This window comes from Gopherus evgoodei, chromosome 1, assembly GCF_007399415.2.
Source record: "Gopherus evgoodei ecotype Sinaloan lineage chromosome 1, rGopEvg1_v1.p, whole genome shotgun sequence".
In the NCBI taxonomy this organism is placed as follows: Eukaryota; Metazoa; Chordata; order Testudines; family Testudinidae; genus Gopherus; species Gopherus evgoodei.
In genome coordinates, this window is record NC_044322.1 from 157,972,755 (window position 1) to 157,997,238 (window position 24,484).

Here is a 24,484-nt window from a genome sequence, read left to right on the forward strand (position 1 = left end):
ACCTATGGCACATGTGCCGAAGGCGGCACATGAGCTGATTTTCAGTGGCACTCACACTGCCTGGGTCCTGGCCACCGGTCCAGGGGGCTCTGCATTTTAATTTAATTTTAAATGAAGCTTCTTAAACATTTTAAAAACCTTATTTACTTTACATGCAACAATAATTTAGTTATAATTATAGACTTATAGAAAGAGACTTAAAGACGTTAAAATGTATTACTGGCACGCAAAACCTTAAATTAGAGTGAGTAAATGAAGACTTGGCACAGCACTTCTGAAAGGTTGCCGACCCCTGATCTACACAAATCTAGATTTGTGAAGCTGTTCAGAGTGGTGAGCAACCTGCTGAGTATGGGCTGCTTGCTCAGAAACCAAGGTGACAGTTTCTCATTGAACAGTCATTGAACAGGATGAGCTGCTTCAGGGGTTCTCAGCCTAGGCGTCACAAACAGATGTCAAGGGGTCACAACAGCACTGCCCTTTCCATATTAATAAGTGTGAGATGGCAGGGGGAGGGGCATTGTCTTGGCTAGATCTCAGGTAGAGGGGAGGGGAGCCCCAGCGGGGACCCAGTGTGGAAAAGGTGCTCATGATTGAAGTTGGTCAGAAAAAAAGGCATTATTCTCCACATGGAAAATTTCTACCTTTTGTAAAAACATGTGTATACACGCACACTCCCCTACCTACCCTGAAGTGGTCAGCCAAAAGCCAACTTTTTTTTTTCCCAACAAAGAGTCAATATTTTTCACTGACCTTCCCTTGCCCTATTTTCCAAGATGCTCTAATCCTGAACTCTGAAATGGTATTGGTTAGTGTGAGCCTGCATTTGCAATACTCATCTGTCAGCCCAAGAATTTGCTCATGGATAAGCTGGATATGAAGGAAGTGTTTCAGAGTTTTATGGAGAAGTTGAAATGAATGAAAATTGATTGTCTTTAGTGCTGCTTGTTGTCTACAAGAGCCACGCTTTTTTTAATCGTGTTTTTATTGCATAAATGTGCCGAGGCTTACGCTATTTCTAAACAAATGATATACAAATACATAGAATAATAAATAGTGGATAAATTCACAGCTATAGTTTGTTGTGCAAGAAGAGGGGGGAATCAAAGAGAGCAAAGTTAATTTAGGTGAGCTGGGAACAGGTAGCCAGGAAATGAGAGTCTGGAGAAGATTATGGGCAGGGATTGGGACACAGCATCAACCAGGGTCATTCCATATATAGAGTGAGTGAAGGGCAAATTCTGATCTAATAGATTGAGACACTGAGTGTCTCAGTGTCAAGTAGATGTCAAGAATGCCTGCTACCACTTATGTAAGTGTGCTGGAGGGTATTGGTGGCTCACAGGAAGCATGCCATTGATCTGTGCGCAATCACAGATCTCACTGAAGCTGATAGGCATGCTAGTCACCTTTAAATCAGACTAAATGGAAGGAGCAATTAAAGTCCTTTTTAGTATAAGATAGCTGGAGACAATGGAAGCCACCACCCAAGGCACTGAGCCACATGGGAAGGTCTAAGAAAGCACAAACTCAGGGATAAAAAAAGGTTTTTCCCTGGGAATTACTGGGGCATTGATTGGTAGAGCTGCATGTGTTAGAAGCAGAAAGGAACCAGAAAGCAAGCACACAATATGAGAGAGAGGGAGAGAGTGTGTGTGTGTGAATGTGGCTTTGAGAGGAAGCCAAGAGAGCTTCTTTTGGGCAGAGTACTGGCCAGAAAGGCAGGCTTGGAAATTATGACAAGGAAATGGCCTCTTATATGTTTTTAAAGAAACAAGACATCATATGAGCTTTGTAAATAAATAGAACTGCCCCAGAGAAATACCTTCAGCATCAATTTCTCCTTCAAACAGATACCACAGACAAGGTCCTGTATATTAGTTCAAGTAAAGTTATTCTTTCAGAAATGTTAAAAGTAGTTCATAAATGTTGTCATGCAGTGTTTTCATGGGGAAAAGTGCTTCCTCTTAGTCAGATGGTAGATTTAACAAAATGAGGTCTGATTTTATTGTAAGAGAGCATGGGTACAACAGAATCTCAGAGTTATGAACACCAGAGCTACGAACTGACCGGTCAATCACACACCTCATTTGGAACCAGAAGTACACAATCAGGCAGTAGCAGAGAGCAAAAATAAAAGGCAAACACAGTGCAGAGTACTGTGTTAAACAAACTACTAAAATATAAAGGGAATGCTAAAAAAATTAAAAATTAAAAAAACCCCAAAGATTTGACCAGGCAAAGAAACTGTTTCTGTGCTTGTTTCATTTAAATTAAGGTGGTTAAAAGCAGCATTTTCCTCTGCATAGTAAAGTTGCAAAGCTGTATGAAGTCAATGTTCAGTTGTAAACCTTTGAAAGAACAGCTATAACATTTTGTTCAGAGTTACAAACAACTTCCATTCCCGAGGTATTCGTAACTCTGAGGTTCTACTGAATTCTAATTCTGAAAAGGACTATAATACCTGAACATTACATGGCAATTGGCAGCTTAAGAAAAAGTCATTGGAACACATTATTAAATACCCCCAGTAATAGTTTGTCCCAGTCTTACCCATTCACTTTATTCCATTTTCTCACTCCAACTCCCATATTTAAAAGATAATATATGCTAAAAGATCAAGAAAGGCCAGTGCAATAACTAGCCTTTGCAGTTTATAGCTAACCCATGTTTTAAAAATCCCCTAAATACGTTCACGTAAATCACGGTAAGATTTTGGATCAATACATAATGCTCTGTGACATTTACAGCATAATGTGTGGCCAAACAGGGAGGTGAGAAAGATGGAAGATCAAATGTTGCTGAGCATTTATTATTAGATGGTACTTCACAATCACCACTAACTTCAGCGGAGCAAGCTGTAGTTAGTGTGGTTATTCCTTTCATTCCACTGGTAGTCAAGACCCACTATGCTACACATGTGAGTCAGTCCCTCAAACATCCTACCTTGTATCAGCACTTCCTCATTTAATGCAGGGAGTTGGTTCCAGTACTGCATTCGATTTCCAGCCCTCTTAAGCAAAGTATCAAGAAAATCCAGACACGTAAGTTGATTCTTTTCAATATTGGGGCAGGGAGGGAAAACTATTGGTGCTGCATCTGAGACATGAGCTTATATTGATCTTTTTACACCGGCTTCAGGAGCAGTGTGTGTCTAGAAAACAGGGAGTGAGAAGTGAAAGTTTCTGCTGTACGTGGGAATGTGCTGGGGGAGATTAAAAAGCAACAACATGTCAATCTCCAATTTCTCATAAATGCCATTTGCTTCAATTTTGATTTGGGGTTGGGAGGGGAGAGTGTGAAAAGTGACTGCTTAAAAACTAATTGTAGAAGAGAAAAACAAATCAAGCCACTAAAAGCATGCCGGCGAGAACAAAGGGAGCTCTCACCTGAAGCTAAATGTTATCTACACTATTTGCTCAATTAAGGAAATGGCAGGCACTTTGTACTGGCTTTCCTTGGTCACTGTATTGAATGAAATTTTGGCATCAACTTTGCTGCAAATATGAAGCTTAGATTTAGCTTGCAGAAAGTGACTGCTGAACTCAAACATAAATACCGTACTCACACTCAACACTTGATGCTGAAAGTTATTTACCCAGTCTGGGAAGAGAAACTATAACAAACCAACCTAGTAGTCACATCACTAAACACACTTTAAAGTTTCAGCTGCAGAGTGTTCCTAATGATCTGTTTGTGACCAAGTCACAGAGCAAGAGTCAACTGTTGAAATTATTCAGCAAATATTGAAAAACACATCAATTCAAGAGAATCTCAAGCTGCTGACAGACAACTGACTTACTGAGTTAGTATTTATTATTGCAATAGCATTTAAGGACCCCAGTGAGAGGTTAGGGGCCCCTTATACTAAGCAAGGAACAAGGACGGCCTGTGCCTAAAATAGCTCAGGTGCAGTTGCATAAACTGTGTAAGTCACAGAGATCAAAGTAGTCACAGGTGTTTGTCATCTTAGCTAGTGGGAGTGATTTGTACACATCAGGACAAAGGTAGGCCTTAGGAGGTATGTAAGATGATAAGTTGTTGACATTGTGAATTTTCATGGGAGTTTGTACAGTAACTCCTCGCTTAATGCTGTAGTTATGTTCCTGAAAAATGCAACTTTAAGTGAAACGATGTTAAATGAATCCAATTTTCCCATAAGATTTAATATAAATGCGGGGGGTTAGGTTCCAATGAAATTTTTGAGGGGCAGACAAAAGGCATTATATACTGTACAGTACTGTTGTTAGGAAGTGCCTCTGGCTTATCCTACACAGGCATAGCCAGCTGCAGCCAAGGACGCTAGGAAGCACCTTCGCAGCAGCAGCGGCAGCTTCCTCAGAGAACAGGCACCAACTTTGCCGGGGATGCTCCAGGCCCACCTCTTCTCACCCCCACTCCACCTCCTCTCCAGAGCACGCTGCATCCCCTCTTCTTCTTCCCCTCACCCCACAAAGTCCTAAGTGCCGCCAAACAGCTGTGTGGCAGTGGGGGGAGCACTGGGAGGGAGGAGGAGGAGGCAGAGAAGAGGAACTTGTGCAATGCTCCCTTTTAAAGTCACTGCTCTTCCATAGAATCTTACAAGTGGACAAAGCAGGCAGCCAGATTACATTATAAGGGAGCATTGCACAACTTTAAATGAGTATGTCCCCTAACTGAGTAGCGATATAACTTTGAAACAACATTAAATGGGAGGATGTTAAGTGAGGAGTTACTGTATTCAGTATGGCATTTGCTACAAATTACTCACTTAGTGCTACTCACAGAGGTGGTATATACCAATTATAGGTAATGGAGAAACCTGAAGCAAACGTATAAGTGAACTGGCACGACATTAAGAGAGCAGAATGTTTTTAAAGGTGGGGAGGGATAGCTCAGTGGTTTGAGCATTGGCCTGCTAAACCCAGGGTTGTGAATTCAATCCTTGAAGGGGCCATTTAGGGAATTGGGGTAAAAATCTGTCTGTGGATTGGTCCTGCTTTGAGCAGGGGGTTGGACTAGATGACCTTCTGAGGTCCCTTCCAACCCTAATCTTCTATGTTTCTAAAATGTAAATATAAATAGTTACCAATCATGTCCAAAACTGTAAACAATGAACTGTCAGATTTGAGCTAAACTGCCCCCACTATTCCTCAGAGGTGAGCTTAAACCATGACCATAATCAGACCAAAGCTAGAGGAAGCTTTTCCACCAAAAAGTTAATTATCCAAAAGCTGAGAGGTTCCTAAGTCCCATTTTCAAATGTGATTGAGGCTCCCAAGTCTCATTGAAAGTCTATAGGACTTTGGCTTCTAAGTCACTTATGAGCTTCTGAAAAATTGACTTGAGATAACTTAAATGATGGAGGACTTGAATTCCTCGATCATTTAAACAAAGTTGTCAATTCTGAAAGTACAGTGAAACCACATTTAGGTCTGGTCTACACTGGGGGTGGAGGGGAATCGATCTAAGTTATGCAACTTCACCTACATGAATACCGTAGCTGAAGTTGATGTATTTAAATCTACTTACTGCGGTATCTTCACTGCAGTAAGTAGATGGCTGATGCTCCATCATCGACTCCACCTGCGCCTCTCGCCCTGGTGGTCAATCCAGCCGGTAATATAGAAAATATACATCACAATCAGTCTGAAACCCAAAGGTCTGCTGCAATTTGCAACCTTCCTCTTAGCCCCAGTCTACACTACAAATTTATGTTGGTATAACTATGTCGCTCTGGGGTGCCGGAAAATCCACACCTCTCAGCGACAGAGTTAGACTGACTGAATTCCCTGGGTAGACAGTGCTATGTTGCTGGGAGGACTTCTCCCACTGACACACCTACTGCCTCTTGGGAAGGTGGAGTACCTACATCGATGGGAGAAGCTCTCCCGTTGGCGTAGGTAGTGTCTTCACTATGTGCTACAGATGATGCAGCTGCACCACTGCAGCGCAGTAAGTGTAGATAAGCTTTAACTAATATAGTGTATGCAACACAAAAATGCAGGGACAGTTACAGCTGATCCTCCTCAGGAAACCAAAGAATATTTTCAAAAAGTAACCTCACTGCATAACATTCTGCTCCGGTTCCTCTTCCCTCTTTCATTGCAAAAATCATACACAATGTAAGTCTGCCCTAATAACCTGCACAAACTCTCACCAGAGGTAACATTGCTTCTGTGCTTGTTTTTTTCCTCCTAAATATTTTCTTTCCTCTTTTGCTCCACCACCATCTGCCCCCTCCCTATTTGATTCCCAGCCCCATATCTGCTTTAGCAGGGCCGGTGCAAGGAAGTTTCGTGCCCTAGGTGAAACTTCCACCTTGCGCCCTCTCCCAGCCACGTGGCAGCTCCCCATCCCCCCCTCCGCCCTGAGGCACCCCTCCATAGGAGTTCCCCCTTGCGGGGAGCCATGCAGCACCTCCCCACCCCAGCTCTTCTCTGCTCCGCATCCTCCCCAAGCACGCCGCCCCCACTCTAATTCTCCTCCCCTCCCAGGCTTGCAGTGCCAAACAGCTGATTGGTGCTGCAAGCCTGGGAGGAGGGAGAAGTGGAGCAGCGACCGTGCGCTCAGGGAGGAACCACTGTAAAAAAAAATTGGAGGGCACCACTTTTTGGTGCCCCCAAATCTTGGCACCCTAGGCAACCGCCTAGTTTGCCTTAATGGTAGCACAGGTCCTGTGCTTTAGTCACTAAGGGCTTGGCTACACTTGCAAGTTAGAGCGCATTAAATCAGCCCTGGGTGCCCTTATCCCTGAGGTGTCCACATTGGCAAGGCACTCAGGGTATGTCTACATCTACAATTTTGCAGCGCTGGTTGTTACAGCTGTATTAGTACAGCTGTATAGGGCCAGCGCTGCAGAGTGGCCACACTTACAGCAACCAGCGCTGCAAGTGGTGTTAGATGTGGCCACACTGCAGCGCTGTTGGGCGGCTTCAAGGGGGGTTCGGGGAACGCGAGAGCAAACCGCGGGGAAGCAGGTCTCCTTCCCCGGGTTGCTCCAGTGTTCCCCGAACCCCTCTGCAAGCAGATCTCCTTCCCCGCGGTTTGCTCTCGCGTTCCCCGAACCCCCCTGCAAACCGCGGGGAAGGAGACCTGCTTGCACGGGGGTTCGGGGAACGCGAGAGCACACCGCGGGGAAGGAGACCTGCTTGCGGGGAGGGGGTTCGGGGAACGCGAGAGCAAACCGCGGGGAAGGAGACCTGCTTGCACGGGGGTTCGGGGAACGTGAGAGCACACCGCGGGGAAGGAGACCTGCTTGCAGGGGGGTTCGGGGAACGTGAGAGTAAAACCGCGGGGAAGGAGATCTGCTTGCACGGGGGTGCGGGGAAGGAGACCTACTTGCACGGGGGTTCGGGGAACGCGAGAGCAAACCGCGGGAAGGAGACCTGCTTCCCCGCGGTTTGCTCTCGCGTTCCCCGAACCCCCCTGCAAACCGCGGGGAAGGAGACCCGCTTGGGGGGGGATTCGGAGAACACCGGAGCAAACCGCGGGGAAGGAGACCTGCTTGATTACCAGAGAGGTATCCTCAGGTATGCTGGGATACCTGCTTATTCCACGGAGGTCAAGAAAAGCGCTGGTAAGTGTCTACACTTGATTACCAGAGCTGGATCACCAGCGCTGGATCCTCTACACCTGAGACAAAACGGGAGTACGGCCAGCGCTGCAAACAGGGAGTTGCAGCGCTGGTGATGCCCTGCAGATGTGTACACCTCCTAAGTTGCAGCGCTGTAACCCTCTCACCAGCGCTGCAACTTTGTGATGTAGACAAGCCCTTAGAGCTCCTGGACTCTGCAGCTGGAGTGCTCCTGGTAATTCACCTCAATGAGAAGCATAAAGCTTGCTGCATCCCAGGTTACCCATACTCATAATCCCCTGAAGTCAAGTGGCCACTCTTGGCATTGTTTTGAACTCAACTGCAGGCATGTGGATATCCCCTTTCAAAGCTCTGTTTCAGCCAGCTAGTATGCTTATCTGCCCCGGGACAAAGCAACCATTACTGTGGAATGCTGCTGCTGATAGTGTGTGTGTGTGAGAGAGAGAGGCGGGGTGCGGGGGTGTCTGCTGCTGTCTGAATTTACAAGACAGCATGCTGACACACTCTCTGCCCCACAAAACACACTGTCTCTCTCTCCACATACACACAACACACTCCCTGTCACACTCCAAACCCCCCCATTTGAAAAGCACGTTGCAGCCACGTGCACACTGGGATAGCTATCACAATGCACTGCTCTTTGTGGGGGGTTGTCACAAGGTTATTGTAGTAGGGTGGTTGTGGTACTACTACCCTTACTTCTGAACTGGTGGCAGTGCTGCCTTCAGAGCTGGGCAGCTGGAGAACAGCAGCTGCTGGCCAGGAGCCCAACGCTGAAGACAGAGCCACCACCACCAGCAGTGCAGAAGTAGGGATGGCACAGTATGGCATGGCATGGCATGGCATACTATATTGCCACCCTTACTTCTGCGCTGCTGGCTGCAGAGCTGGGCCCTCAGTCAGTAACCGCCGCTCTCCAGCCTTTCAGCTCTGAAGGCAGCACAGAAGTAAGGTTAGCGAGACAGTGACACCCCCACCACAAAAAAACAACAAAAAAAACAAACAAACAAACCTTGCAACCACCCCTGCAACTCCCTTTTGGGACAGGACCCCCAATTTGAGAAATGCTGGTCTCCCCCCAGAAATCTGTATAGTATAGAGCAAAAGCACATAAGACCAGATTTCATGGGGGAAGACCAGATTTCACAGTTCATGATATGTTTTTCATGGCTATGAATTTGGTAGGCCCTATTCGTTGATTTCCACTCCCCTTGTTTACCAGTCATAATTTTAACAGTCCTTGAAGCATATCAATAGGCCTTTTTGTTTTAGCTAATTCAGTCCATCTCCCTTTCGCAACTTTCCCATCAACATTTATTATGATAAGATATCACAATCTATGAACTGACACTCACTTTTTACACTTGAGCTCACAAGTAGAGTACTTTTGTAGACCCCGTTATCACAACACGCCTCTGCTCATTTTAAGAAAAAATGAATAGCTCACATAAAGAAGAGGGTTTCTGTGGAAAAGTCATTTACAAACCGCTTTGAGAATTTGTTGTGGCAGGATAAAGCAAGCCCAAAGGTCAGAGCCGGCAAACCAACCAAGGCATTTTGTCCATACTGCCAACATGAAACTAAAACACTGGGATTACTAACACGATATGATTATTTCTACTAATCCTAACAGAAGAAAATCCAGAACAAGAGGTAACATTTACATTCATTACAGAAGAGATTTTTTCATCCTCTCAGGAATTATCCACTGGGGTCCAAATTCAGCAAAACATTTAAGACCATCTCTATTCATCAAAGCTTTTAAACCCTTGTTTAATGTTAAACACATGCTCGAGTCACACTAACTTCAATGGGACAACATATGCTTAAAGCGAAGTGCAAGTTAAAGCGCTTTGCTGAACGGGCATGGACTGCTGCATCAGGGCTTGAATGAGGCCTCCATATTATAAAACAAAATAAAAGTAAAACAAAGGCGTGTTTTAATAAACACATCTATCAGAAAACTACTGCTAGCAAATTGCAGTTGCTTGAAAGCGGTGGATTTATATTCTCTTTAGTTCAGCCATTTGGCTACCATTTGTTTCATGTTACCCTGTGGTTAGTTTAAAATCTTTGTGGGTTTTGTGGTGATGACGGCTATGTAAGGGAAAGGAGGCTCTGTTATTCTGTCTTCTGCATCCTGCTCCTTTAAACAGGGCCTTTCTGACTCATGAAGGGCAGCTGCCGTTTTCTGTGTTTCATTTCAGATGTGGAATATTAGCGAGAGAGTCAGTGTTCTCTCGCTCACTCGCATACGCATGGAGGGCCAGACCCTCAGCCTATATAAATCAGTGTAGTTCTCTCCATTGGAAGAGGTCAGTGAAGTGTAACCAATGGACACCAGATGAGGACCTGACTTGGATACATTCGATTGTTCTTTCTTTGTCTTAATCTGAAATAGAAGTAATCTAGATTTGGAAAAAAAAATTATTTGTTCCAATTATTTCTGCTTCATGACTTTGTGGTAACTCACAGCAGGAATAAAGCCAGTTTAACCTGCTACCCAGGAATTCCCACTGTGGAGGGGCAGTCCCTGACTGGTATAAAACCACTGTATCAGCTCCACCCCTCATTTTGTAGCCTGAGATAAAGGAAGCATGTTGGGGAGTGGCTAGCAGAACTACTACATCAGCTCCACACCTTACTCACATGTGTAGTCTGGGATATAGGAAGCATGCTGGGGAGTGGCTGGCTGAAAAAGGGGGCATGCCTGGAGTGTCGAGCCACACCAACTATTCTTGGCTTTTAGCAGCCAGGTGTAAGTTAGAGCATCCTGGGGGCTGCTCTAGTTTATACCAGTGATCAGTCCAATCCCTGGCTGGCTCCAGAATCTAGGAGGCCCCAGAGATGATACAGAAACATTTGCTCCCACCCCAAGCTATAGTTCAGAACTGTGGTCCGTATCTTTCAACTCAGGTTCCCACTTCAGCGCTGTCTTTAACGGCTCATTTTGTCTCATCTTTCATCTGCCTCCATCATTCTCCCTTGAACAGATTTTATTTTATTTTTTATTTAAACACAGCTTGGAAGAGGTGAAAGAAAGATCAGTATGCAGTAGCATTAGGTCTGATCTTCTAAGTTTCATGCAAGATCCAAGGCCCCTTGTGAAGTTGCCTTATATCCCAGTATAACAACGTAGTAGGAAAGGATCTAAGGACCTCAGCAGCAGCAACCATGCATGATACTGGGGAGAGGAATCCCAGTTTGAACTGTATATGTGAGAGCAGCACAAGAGTTTTGCTTGTGGAGGAGACTTACACAATGAGGAGGGTAGCTGGTTATGTTAAGAGTCTGTACCAGTCAACTGTTTCCTTCAGATTCTATAGCTGTATTTTTCTGACTGTTTTCTATAAATCTTGTTATATTGCACTTCATATAGGTGACCTGTCAACCAGTACCCAGGACACTGCAGGAATCACAGCACAAGTAATTAGCGATCTGCAATGGGTGTGGGCAAAGTGTCTTCTGCATTATTGGGGAAACCTGCTAATTATGTTAAACCTCTGAATTTTGTTATCTTGGGGTGGAAACTGTTTTATTGTGATCCTCAGATCTATATATATTTCCCTGTGATGTCAGTTATGAAATACTTTAAAGGAGGTAGTTTTCACGTGGGTTATTACTACTCATGGTCACTTGGAATATCTATTGAAATCTTTGTTAGAAAGATGCTAAGTGCTCTAACAACTAGACAGACCACTCACTTTACCCAGAGGTGATGCAGGCTGCACCAAAATGAAAGGTGGCAGCCAGTTAATTCTCATGTAGACTTGTGCTCTGTCAAGGATGGAAAGTGAAGAATCTTATCGACTTAATATGAGTACCTTGAGATCCTTGGATTGGCGACATTTCATAGGAATAAAGTGCTTTTCAAACTTCCACCTCTGTCAGTTATGTAGGCATATCCTCATTGTATAGGTAGGGAAACCGAGGGACAGAAAAATTAAGTGACCTATTCATGACCACAAAGAAGATTTCCCCCATCTCTTCCGATTCCCCAAGTGAAACTACAAAGCAAGTTTTAAGTAGGCAGAATCTACTTACCCTATAAAATTTTGGTCAAGATCCTGGGGCTAGGCATTCTAGCTCTTATGAAACACAACAGTGCTTTTAACTACTGGAGCAAGTCATAAACCAAAGAAACAATTTCCCAAAAATTGTCATGAAGTTTTTTCAGTCACAATTTTTCATTAAAGTTTCTAATTTTGGTAATGTTCAGTCAGCTCTATTAGGCCTTGATTCAGCCAAACTCTTGGCTTAGCCTTAATTACCACAATAGTCAAGACTTCGGATTTTCACCCTATCCAAAAAAGCTTAGTTTCAGCAGCAGCCTACTAGCATCCGGCTGTAGTTTTGAATCAGAGACAAATACGACTCCCAATGCCATCACCACCCTGGGTTCATGTAGGGGGAGATGGGGGGGGTGTTGTTTCACCACTTCATCTCTGCCCCAACCCATGCCCTGTGGAGACCTCTCCAATCACCAACAAGACTTCACTGAGGAGATCTGCCAACTTTGTAGCCTGGGATGACATGGTCACATTGATCAGTCACCCCTTCTGGTTACAGTGATTCTTTTGTCCTGCCAGAAGCCCTCTATCCCTAAAAGCATAGAGCAAGACAAAAACAACTGCTTTCCTGGTACACTGCTGCTGCAGGCATGACTGGACATCACACCTTTTAGTGCTGTAAGAAGTTACACACAATATTTCAGCAGAGGATGCAGAAGTACTTCCAGATGTTGCAATAAACTAAACACCTGTCAATCCACCTCTCAAAGCATCCACAGGATCTAACCTGAGAGATACTGAGCATCCTCTGCAAGGTTCTTGCCACCTTCTACTCCCGGTGCTCAGCATCTTGCAGAAGGCAATCAGCACTTCACAGGATTTGGCCCTCTGTTCCCAACTGAAAGCAAGAGAGAGAGCAAGAAAGGAAGTTAGTCTTTATGGAAAACATTACAGTGGACATAAAAGGGCAGCAGCAGCAGCAGCAGCAGCAGCAGGTACTCACTTATCAGCACTTACTTCTACTAGTATTTTATGCATCTTGCAGTGGCTCTTAGCCAGCAGCTACCCTTCAGTGGGAGTTCCATGAATGGCTCAAGGCACTCAGACATCATGGTGATGAGGGATGAGACAAGATTTTTTATTTTTTTTTAAATGACTAGTGAATTTAGATTTACAACTGAGACATCTGAAAAGGGGCCCTATTTGGTGCTCATCATTTTCTGGTCATCATGCTTCTTTCAGGTGTCCCAGGCTGGGCATCCAAAAGTCACTAGTTATTGGTTAAAATCTTAGCCCTAGTGTACATTGGCCTGTACAAGGGCCATATTTTCAAAGTCATCCTGTAAATCTGTGCACTCAGAACTGCATGCTCCCTTTTGTTGGGCTCCTGGATGTGTTTGGCTGCTGCAGCCCCTAGGAAAATACATGAGGCAGCCAGGATATCTACAAGATTGACTAAAGCACTGCAACAAGGATGTGATTGATAGCTCAGCTCCTCAGGCGTAATGGAATTTTCTAGATTAAGGGTAAAACTCGTCTGTGCAGGAGACAGAACTTTCTTGGTGTCTGCCCCTTGACTGTGAAAGAAACGCCCTCAGGAACATAGGACCATCATACACCTCACCTCCTTCCACTACAAGTGCAAGGCACATTTCTTTGAGCTTGCCTTCCCCAAACACACACAGAGCAACAAGTGTATATAAACACATTATAAAAAAATTCCAAAATCAAACACCCCACAGCTCACACTTCCCCCTTTGGGGAGAGCAGAAGAAAATAAACCCCTCATGACAAATGTTAGTCATGTTGCTTAATGCAGTACTGGAAATTGCTCAGATCTCTGGTGATGAGCACAATATAAGAACCTGTATAGAACAGAACACCAGAGGGGGGGCTGATGAAGCAAGTTTTCTCTTATGCTTTAGGCTATCCGAACATTACAGTATGAGTTCAACCTGTTTTTTGTATTTCCAGGCCATTTGATGGGCCATGTGTTACCTTGCAGAGTTTGAGAACTTGGATGTGCAAGCCTCAGAGTATAAAGTATTTCAGTACTACCCTGTAGTTTGCACAGTGTATTAGTTTAATCTTGCAAAGCAATTTGGGATACTTTCAGATGACAAATGCTATGTAAGTGTACATACTAAAATCAAGCTGGATAACGGATAGTTGCAAATGGTCAGTTGGTATTGAGTCCATGAAAATTATCCCTGTTTGCTTGTTTTGTCGCTCTTCTACTATAGTAGCATCTAACTTAATGACTTCACTCCATTGTGAACTAACAGGCAAATAAACTAAGAGATGGTATGGGGTAGATGCTCTGCTCTAATCGAGGAATCCACCGTAATACTCTGGCTCTCAGACTCCCAAATGGTGGCTCGCGGAAAGATGGGCAGCTATGTAATGCGAGGGCCTCAGCTCCTTGTGCATGGTTTCAACCAAGATCCCTAAAAGCACCAAGCTGGAGTTGAAACTAGAGCATTTCTGCATTTAAAAAATAAAGAAAGAAAAAAGAAAAAAAAAATCAGCCTACTCCTCCACCCTATCCTCACTGACTCAGGTGCTGCTACTGTCACCAGCGCCTCTTGACCTGCCACTACAGAGGGACATACTGGACCAGGCATCCAAGAAAGAAGCTGCTGCGAGAGCTGCCACCACTGAGCCAGGAGGTACTTCAGAGGGAGCCAGTCAAGGGGAGGAAGGAGTTGGGGAGATACAATCAGAATGGGGACCCCACATAAGAGCTGCTCAGAGTGGGAGGAATGGTGCTGGGGTTACCACCACAGTCAGTGTCCCATTGACTTCAGTGGAACTCTGCTCATTCTTAAAGTTATAACTCTTACATAAGCACTTGCAGGTTTGAGGCCTTCATAACCAGTTCCTCACCTTGCAGCCCTATAAATCCCTGTAAAACTATGGAGGTTTTCCCTTTAGACCAATTCAGCTCTTTGAAGTTACCGTTCACCTAGTGCAGGGAGAAAGAGAGAGAGAAATCAAACCAGAACCCCAGCACAAGGCCACAAAGCTAGCACCAATTAATGATCTTTTCATGCAAGATTAGGGCCAGAGACCAAATTCCTCCTCTTCAAAGTGATGCTACACACGGTGTCAGTTGCCAATCTTCTCTGGAATTATTGTTTAATTCTGGGATATTTCACTTGCCTAACCCTTAGAGTTTGTGCTGGTTGGAAATACAATGCAAAACTGGTATGAAAAGGAAAATTAAACTCGATTTAGATCTACTTTCAGGGGAGTTTCCTAGAACATACACGTAGGCCAAATTGACATTTCTGTGGTTTTTTTGTGGTTTCACTTATATTATACTATGAAACTGTATCAGGCACTTTTGTGCTTCTCCTATTTCTCTGTGAGAGTCACTGCTCTTTTTCACATTAGATATGGTGGTTTTAAAATTCAATTTAATTTCTTTGCAATGCTATTTTTAATAATGAGGATAGATTTGTTGAATTCTAGTGATTATGAAACTGTCATCCCGATGTGGTCCAGGCATCCCCTGAATACTTCTACTAATGCAAGTTGAGCCTAGTATTAGAATAGTGTGTGAGATTCTCTCAGATAGAGGCTACTAACAGTGCTAAATACTGCAATGATTCTTTGAGATTAATCCTCGGTGACATAGATTTGGTAAAGCCATTCTTGAAGTCCCTACTCCATACCACCTCTTAGTTTATTTGCCTTTTAGTTCACAATGGAGTGCAGTCATTAAGTTAGATGCTACTATAGTAGAAGAGTGACAAAACAAGCAAACAGGGATAATTTTCATGGACTCAACACCAACTGACCATTTGCAACTATCCGTTATCCAGCGTGATTTTAGCATGTACACTTACATAGCATTTGTCATCTGAAAGTATCCCAAATTGCTTTACAAGATTAAACTAATACACTGTGCAAACTACAGGGTAGTACTGAAATGCAGGTTACGAATGACATACGGGTACTTACTATGAAACTTCCAGTGTAGCCATACCCAAAGTCAAACCACTAAACTGGTGTAAGTCACTTGCTAAGCTCCTGGAACCAGAGTTTGTTAAAGTGCTAAATCAGCTTTTAACAGTAGTCACTCTTCTGCAGATAGAGAGAGATTATTTCCTTCATTTCAGTTCAGTGATTAGTTAATTCAAAGTTTAAAACTAAATTGGGAGTTGAAAAAGCAGGAGAGTTTGCTTTTGACTTCCAATCTCTGACTAAAAGGAACATATGTACAAAATGGGAAATGATTGCCTGGGAAGGAGCACTGCAGAGTGGGATCTGAGGGTCACAGTGGATCACAAGCTAAATATGAGTCAACAGTGTAACACTGTTGCAAAAAAAGCAAACATCTGTCTGGGATGCATTAGCAGGAGTGTTGTAAGCAAGACATGAGAAGTCATTCTTCCTCTCTACCCTTCATTAATTAGGCCTCAACTGGAGTATTGTGTCCAGTTCTGGGTGCCACATTTCAGGAAAGATGTGGACAAATTGGAGACAGTCCAGAGAAGAGCGACACAAATGTTTAAAGGTCTAGAAAATATGACCTATAAGGGAAGATTGAAAAAATTAGGTTTGTTTAGTCTGGAAAAGAGAAGACTGAGAGGGGACATAATAACAGGTTTCAAGTACATAAAAAGGATGCTACAAGGAGGAGGGTGAAAAATTGTTCTCCTTAACCTCTGAGGATAGGACAAGAAGCAACGGCAGTTTAGATTGGACATAAGAAAAAACTTCCTAACTGTCAGGGTGGTTAAGCACTGGAATAAATTACCTAGGGAGGTCGTGGAATCTCCATCATTGGAGATTCTTAAGAGCAGGTTGGACAAACACCTCTCAGAGATGGTCTAGATCAGTGGTTCTCAAAGCCGGTCCACTGCTTGTTCAGGGAAAGCCCCTGGCAGGCCAGGCTGGTTTGTTTACTTGCCGCGTCCCTAGGTTTGGCCGATCATGGCACCCACTGGCTGCGGTTCACCGCTCCAGGCCAATGGGGCCTGCGGGAAAGGGCACGTGCCGAGGGATGTGCTGGCTGCCCTTCCACTGGTGCTGCCCACCTGTAGGCAAAGCAATGGGTCAGAAAGGAAGTGGTTTTCTTGCTAGAGGGCTGAATATAGCAGGGTCTTACTAGAGTTTCTCCAAGTTAAATTGCATGTGTACAATTTAGCTATTATTCCTTTTCTGCGTCCAGGGTAACAGAACTTTGTGTACATTCTGTGACTAAAACTAGGCTAGGAGAGGACATGGGGAATTTGTGTGACTAATTGCTCCTCAAAAAGGAAGCTAGCCCACTGCAAAGCCCCCAAATTGGCTACCCACTTGGCAAAAGGAGCAACAATAATTTGTCACTGCTTTGTTTTTGTGGAAGGAAGCCCAGGACTGGAACTGGATTGCAGTTCAAGGGAGTGAAAATCTCCAGAGGAGCATGGCACACTTCCTCCCAGCCATTATCCATTCAGTTTCATATCAAAAAAGAGCTAACAAAATATTCCATTGCCTAGACTTTGGTCAGCTTGAAAGCAGTCTGTCATGAGTTTGATAAACAAAGTTTCCCTTCCACTTCCTGGGAAATTCCCAGAGAATTTCCCTTTGACCATTAAAAAAAAAAGAAAAAAAAATAAGATATGGATTTCAGAGTACAAGGGTGGGGTTTTTTTCCCTCTTTTTGTGCCTCCACTGGTGACATTAGTTGAGGGGATTTTGTAGTCCAGCAGCTAATTTTAGCATAAAGCCTGACTGAAAACTTACATTTGAATGAATAAATTAAACGAACAGTATTTATTAATTAACAGAAAATCTAAAGAGCCAGTCTCCAATCATGGCACCTCAAGAAATCTGCAAACTAGTTACAATAATTAGAAACTGACAATTTGACATTTTTAAAAAGCTGAAGTTGAGTAGAAATGCTTAAAATTGGGATTAATTGGTTATACAGGTATTGTGTCTAGAGGCAGCTGTTGCACTTGCTTGGGGGTTGATTCTGCTCTGTCACACTCACGTAACTCTGGAGTAATTAAATTGACTTCAGTGCAGCTACTCCAGACTTACACTGCTGTGACTGTAGAGATTTATTCCTAAGTGAATAAAAGGTTTAAAAGGAATACGATATGGGCACAAAATTTGACTACTCTACTTGATTTCTCGACAAGGTTTTGCAGTATCAGTGTAATTAATTCCCTTGGCAGGATGTGGTTACTTCACCAGAACGCCCCTACCCCCATCCACCAAAAATAGTTTATTTTTCTTCAGTTAATTTCTCTATGCAACACACACTAATATTAGTGTCAATATAGCTCAACTTTACAATAGCAAATCATTGCGCACACGAGCTAAAAATACAGGAGTGAGGAAAAAATAGTCTAATTCATAAAGTTTTAAGAAGCTGTCATCAAATGTGAGCAAAAGAGAATTAAAAAAAAAAAAGACACCTCAGCTGTGTGCTTGTCACCTTCAGATGTACAAAGTACAGCTCTTATTATGTAAGCACTTAAGCTGGTGTGTAACTGGACTCGTGCGAGTAGTTCTAGTCACTTCAATGGAGATATACAGGTCAGTAAAGTATAAGATATGTGCTGAAATGTTTATAGAATCTGGGTCTTCAGTAATGTAGTGGTACAGCACTTAACTAAACCCAAGAACAAAACACTCATGAGCTCTGAGATCCAGCTCTAAAACTGACAGCTGGCCTCTTGTTATAGGGAGCTGAGCCAACATATAAGCTTTTTGGAGACCCAACTCTTACTCTCATGCACCTCCCCCACCTTACATGTGCGACTGAATTAAATTATTGCACACAGGAATAGCCAACCTAGGTGACTGAAATATCACTAGGACAAACGATAGTTACTGGAAAAAACTGAGTGTCCTAGGAGACAGTCAAGATTACAGCTAAGCATGTGAAAACAGACATGGATAGAGCTAAGAACCTCCAGTTCAGGCATCCTGAATCAGTTTTCATCTGTGCCAGCCTGAAGAGCCAGCTACTGTTAGTCATGTTACTTGTCACTCATTTTAGACAATTAAAAATAGGTCAAAACCAAGAGAGGCTTTTTTGAAATGCCTTTGGACGACCACTCTGTCTATGTCTTTAACACAGAAATGCTAGTGGTCAGGTACTTGCAAATGAAAAAGATATCAAATGGATTTGAAGCTGAGCTGATAACTCCCTCCCTACTCCCATATGGCCTACTGTGGTTACCCATTCCTTACAGCAGGAAACTCATGACAGGGAAAAGAAATGCTGCAAGCACACACACTTTAAAAGGGGAAGGTCACGCTTCTCAAATATGCCTAATTATAGGCATCCAAAAAGATGCCTGATTATCATAGGTGTTCGGCTCTCAGTTCCCATTGACATTGATCAGAATTGTGAGAGTCTAGCACCTCTTAGAAATCAACCCAATTATTAACTTTAGTCACCCAAATTTGAAAATCTTGGCCGACGGGTTAAATCTCTAAGGCCTTGATCCCACAAATATACATGTATGTGCTTACAAATATAAAATTAAGTATTCCTATTGAACTCCATGGGGCTCCTAACATCCATTAAGTTAAGTACATGGATAAGTCTATATTATGTAACTGATATTTTTTCAAAGAAATTCCATACTGATTTAGACAGAAGTGTCTTCCTAAAACAAAAACAACCTATCCAGAACATGAGATAGCCCTTAATTCCACACTAAAGCCCCCTACACTGGTTACTACATCTTGCTGCTAACTCCTAGAGACTGACCAGCAGCTCTCTGCATTGTTTTAGAGAACTTGTTAGAACCCAGTAAATATATTTTAAGCTGCAGCTGCTTTTGAAACCAGTCAGTCACACCGATACCAGTAATCAGCATTTATCCCTGCTCACACTAATACAACTCGCAGTCTAGTCCTTGGAGATTTCCGGTTCAGTTTTTTGAGCCATATGCTTTTGAGATAAAAAAAAAATCAAAACCCTTTCAATGATCTTCCCTGCTACTCATTTCATTCTTCCAGCACACAAAGGAGTTTGAAAATGACAAGGCAGGGGTGGCAGAAACTTTCAGGGGAAGAAAAGGGAATCAGAAGAAAAACAAAGTTCCTTTCTGGCTGTCAGAGAGAGACCACAATGAGGAACAAAATCTTTTTCAGACTTCCTTTAAAGTTTCACAAAAGGGCAAGAGACCATCACATATCACTAGCCTCTGGAAATAAGTCTAGTCCTACAAGCACTAAGCAATGCATGGATAGAACATGCTTTTTGGGATTCTGTTTGTAGGATGGGTTTTCAGGACTCTCCATGGGATATTGAGGACTCTGGGCTTTCAGAAATCCAGAATAACGGACATCAGGAGAAATACACCAGTCATGTTTAATGACACACTAACTTGTCACACAAAGGCAGTCATCAAGTCACAAGCAGTTTCACCCTGCAGGTCTGAAGAGAAGGTGGCCCCTGCTTGTCTTCTTTCTGCAACAGATTGGAGAAGCAGGGAATTATTTACTGAAGTGTCACTGCTACCTCTGGTGCACATGTGCTATGAACAGATCCCATTTTTAAAATATGGGATGTAAACATTCTGTAGAATGGAGGGCTTGTGAGAGGCATGGGATTGATTGTCCTGGACTGGAGACTGAAGTCCAGAAGAGGTTCACCACAGGCAGCCGCAGTGCAAGCTTCTTCATGTACTCTCATACCAGCATGCCTCAAACCTTTCCTAGATGGACCTTCACAGGAGAAGAAAGTAGTTCAGTCTCCATTCCCATTCATGCATTTCTCTCTGACCTGAGATCAGCCACACTGGTGGCACTTGAAGTGGATTTCATGGCCCACTGAAAACTGGACTCAGACCAACCATATCATAAAGACTACTAACCAGCCATAAGATTGTAACAGTTTTTGGTCACTACAGACCAGGGCTGGCTTCTAACCATTTGTGTAGCAGTGAGAAGTAACATCCTTTTCAGTTCCCTCAGCCATCTAGACCCTCCCCATTTTTCATATCTGGCCAGAAACAATATGTTACATCTATTAATATGATGAAACCTTATTCAGAAATCAAAGAGCAAGGCCAGGAGAGTCCCTGTGAATTTGCTTCCTCCTCTCCTTTGTCAGACTGTGTTACTTTGAGGGCAAATTGCAAGGTTCATCTATTTTACCTAGCTTTTTAGGAGCTGTGTGTGGAGAGGTGGAATACAGGTTGTGGGGAAGGGGAAAATGTATACTGATTGGGAAGGCCTTTTTTTTTTGTTGAGGGCAGCAAATGTGAGTTCTGCACAATCCTATCAGAGTCACTCGTGTGTAGAACAAAGCAGCTAAGGGCTTTGGAACTTCTGCTAACTTGCGGCTAGAATTTGTGATTTCACCTCATTCCTGTATCCTTTTAAAGGGATCCCTTTGTCAGTCTCAAACAGCAGACTGATGTCTGAAATATTCTCCGTTACAGTGACCTTTCAGAGCTAGATTGCAGTCTGTGCAAAGAGGATTTAAAGCTGCCCTAAATGGGCAAGTGGGGATTCCTACAGCATGGAGAAACCTCAGCAAGCATAGGGCCAACACCATCAACTCCCTTCCTTCCCAGTATAGGGGCACACTAAGGGTGTGCTGAGGAAAGGAGCGAGCATGCACAGCATATGCTATATTCTGGGGATATCCAGCTGGCATGACAACCCTCTGCAAGGCTATCATAAACCACAGCAATTCTGAACAGCCCCAAGATTGTTGTAGATTATGTCAGAGGCCAAACAGCCTCCAGGATTGACGGGAGGGCAGAAAGGTGGCATATATCACCTTCACTCCTCCATCCCACAGATGGCTCGAGCTCTGCTACAGTGTATGTGAAGACTGAACCCACAGTCTGTGGCTGGCTTTTCACTTTGGGTGACCTAGTCATGTTTGACAGCATGTGGCATGAGAAATAGCCGTGCTTCACTTTCGAAGCATCAAGGAAAATACAGCAGCTAATCCTACAAGGCTCTCATTTGCTGAGAAGCTGAACTATGCAATAGATAAAATGAATAAGCAGTAGCTGCCAAAGCCCTGTCCAAAGCCTGGAAATTCCCAGAAATTTACCTTCAGATTAGAGTTAACTTCATATGCTCCTGTAACTTGAAAAAACAAAAACCGACAAAGTGATTTAAGATCAGGAAGAGTTATATCTTTATGGATTTTGGCCAGTGTCTTTGTCGACTTGAGAGACACATCTGGGAAAAATCTCATTGAATGAGCTGCAGTGAATGACCTTTCATTCTATTTACAGGTTTCCCATGCTTAAGAGCAGGCTGGGGATAGTGCCAAGTTTCAGTATGGACTGCTGAATTATCAGAGCTATCTCAAAGAAGCCAGATCTGGAGTTCTATTTGCACGTTCACCTGTGAGTGCCCTGAAAGCCAGATACTAAGGTAAGAAGATTGCGTTGGTTGAGACAGGTGTAACCCACCTTCTGGGAGTGGTGTTCTGCCCCATCTAGTGGCCCTGAGACCACTTAGAGAGAAAGATTAATGAGCCTACACTGCAGCCTTAGCTAACAGTCAGTTGGCCTTTAGCTCATGCAGTAGAGACTCATGCACTAAACTCCTGAGATTGCAAGTTCAATACCAAGGACCCAGGTCTGTCGGCGTTACACAGGCAAAGGGTGTTCGCCATGAAAAAACAATAATTTTTGCAGCTTCTTTTAATGGGATAGTAGAAGTCTGGCATGTCTCTCCTAATGTTAGTGTCATGGTTTACAGGAGTAGGTCACTAAGCAAAAGAGTTTTTTTAAGTTCGAGCAACAAGGACCAGACAACTCTACTTTCTCTTAAAAGCCAAATAACTCAAGAAAATCCTGAAGGGACTAATTAATAATCCACAAATAATTGCACTAAATGATGCCTGGCAATTCCCTTTTTGTTTCTCTTAGTCCAACTACCAGGGTTTCTGGTTAATCCTTTTGAAAGTGTCAGTGTCTTATAGAGTAAAAGTGTGTTCAGTTTCACCACCACACTGCATTGAAGAATCTCACTGTAAACCAACATTGCTCACATTGCTCGGCCGTGTGGTAGACTTGGGGAGCCAAGAGGAAGAGTTGGCAAAGATATCAGCCCTCTTCAGGGGAGGGTGTGCCCACTGTACATTACTTGAGTTCAGTTTAGAGGTTCTATTAGATCCACAGCTGACTGTAGATCAGGACTTTGTAACCAGGGAGGCAAAACACAAAGATGGCTCATGATAGGGCCACCCTTCCCAGGTCCACCCCACCCCAGCACCCTACCAGTATGCAACAAGCCCCACCAACCAAACCCACCCAGTACCCCCAAGCCAACTCTCATTTCTCACCCAGACTCTAACCCCACCTCCAGCCTTCTGCAGCCAAAGCATTTCAGTGTACTGCTGCAAAAAGCCACAGCTAGATTTTGGGTTCTGGGTGAAAACCCACTGTTTCAGATGATAAGGTCTCAAAGTATGACCAAAACTGATACATCACACTAGGAGCACACTATACTAGCTCTGCGTGATCTGCTGACCCACCATCCAATGGCTGCTTATTGATTTCTGGGTCAAACATGGCCTGGAACATATCTACCTAAATAATTATTTTTCTTCCTGTTTTTCTGGTTAGAACTGTCAGAGTAAGTTCTCAGGTGGAGTTCCCCTGGGTTAGCTGAAGGGAAGGTTGCTGACAGGCTGTTCTTATATCTACATCAGATTAGGAAAATAGATTGTATGCTTTAAAAGATATTATTTTCCTATGGTCAACATGGGGTATGAAGAGCCCACAGCTTTGGAATTTAACTCCCCCCCCCGAGACACACACACACACACACACACACACACACACACACACACACACACACACAAAAAATCTGAATTTATGGATCTCCATGCCGGGAGACAACGCTCACATGTTTTTTCAGGCATTTGGGAAAGCTGTGGGTATTTGTTCGCATGTTTAATTGTCAAGTTGTCCGATTCAGTTTTATTGCAGGGTTGGGCTAATTTGATTAGCATCTAGAACTGCAATTTTTATATGGTGCAATATTTTAATTGCTGTGAAAGTTGCCTAGGGCTGCTGGAAAGTACTTTTCCATATTTTAAATCAAAATAAATAGTTTTTCTTCCACAGTTTAAGGTGGTAACAAGACCTGACTGGCCTTTATAACTGATTTGGGAATTACTCTTCACTGAACACCTCAGCACATTTTGGTTGTTTTTCAAATACAGGTTAAAAAAAACAAACCACTTTATAAGACTGAAATGAAGGAAGTGTTGCTCCATCTTGCACTGTTAAAAAACATCAAGAAGAAGGGGGGAGTAAGGGGCTTAATACCATAAGCTAGTTAGTGTCATGTGAAGTGGTATTTTAGAATCCCTAGATGTGATAGAGTAACTGGAAATCATTCATTGTAAATCCTGCTTTATTACATGTATCCATAGCGCCTGGGAACCCGGGTCATGGACCAGGGCCGCATTGTGCTGGGCACCATACAAAGAGAGCAAAAAGCCAGTCCCTGCCCCTAGAGGTTTACACTCTGAGGGTATGGCTACATTTGGAATTTCAAAGCGCTGCCCCTGCAGCGCTTTGAAGTGTGAGTGTAGTCAGAGTGGCAGCGCTGGGAGAGAGCTCTCCCAGCGCTGCATGTAAACCACATCCCTTACGGGTGTAGCATGCACCGCTGGGAGCCGTGCTCCCAGTGCTGCTGCCCTGATTACACTGACACTTTACAGCGTTGTATCTTGCAGCGCTCAGGGGGGTGTTTTTTCACACCCCAGTTGCAGCGCTGTAAAGTGTGAGTGTAGCCAAGGCCTAAGAAGTTCCCTATCGGAAATGCTCTCTTAGGCCTAATCTAAACAAGATCACATTGGTTTAACTAACGGTATTATTTTAAACCAAATAAGTGAAGAAGTTGCAAACCCCTGTGTGGACATTTACGTTGGTTTAAGAACGTTTAAACTGTTTTA

At 43.6% G+C, this 24,484-nt stretch overlaps 1 protein-coding gene across 3 annotated transcripts in view; it reads left to right on the forward strand.

The window, feature by feature from the left end:
- The first annotated feature begins 2,962 nt into the window (after positions 1-2,962).
- LOC115658109 (CD276 antigen homolog) overlaps positions 2,963-24,484 on the forward strand; it is a 34,571-nt gene continuing 13,049 nt past the window's right edge. For all 3 annotated transcript variants that reach the window (XR_004002161.1, XM_030576645.1, XM_030576651.1), the window contains exons 1-2: positions 2,963-3,044; positions 21,804-21,945. The gene's annotated coding sequence lies outside the window, so the exon portion shown is untranslated. The remainder of the gene's footprint in view (positions 3,045-21,803; positions 21,946-24,484) is intronic.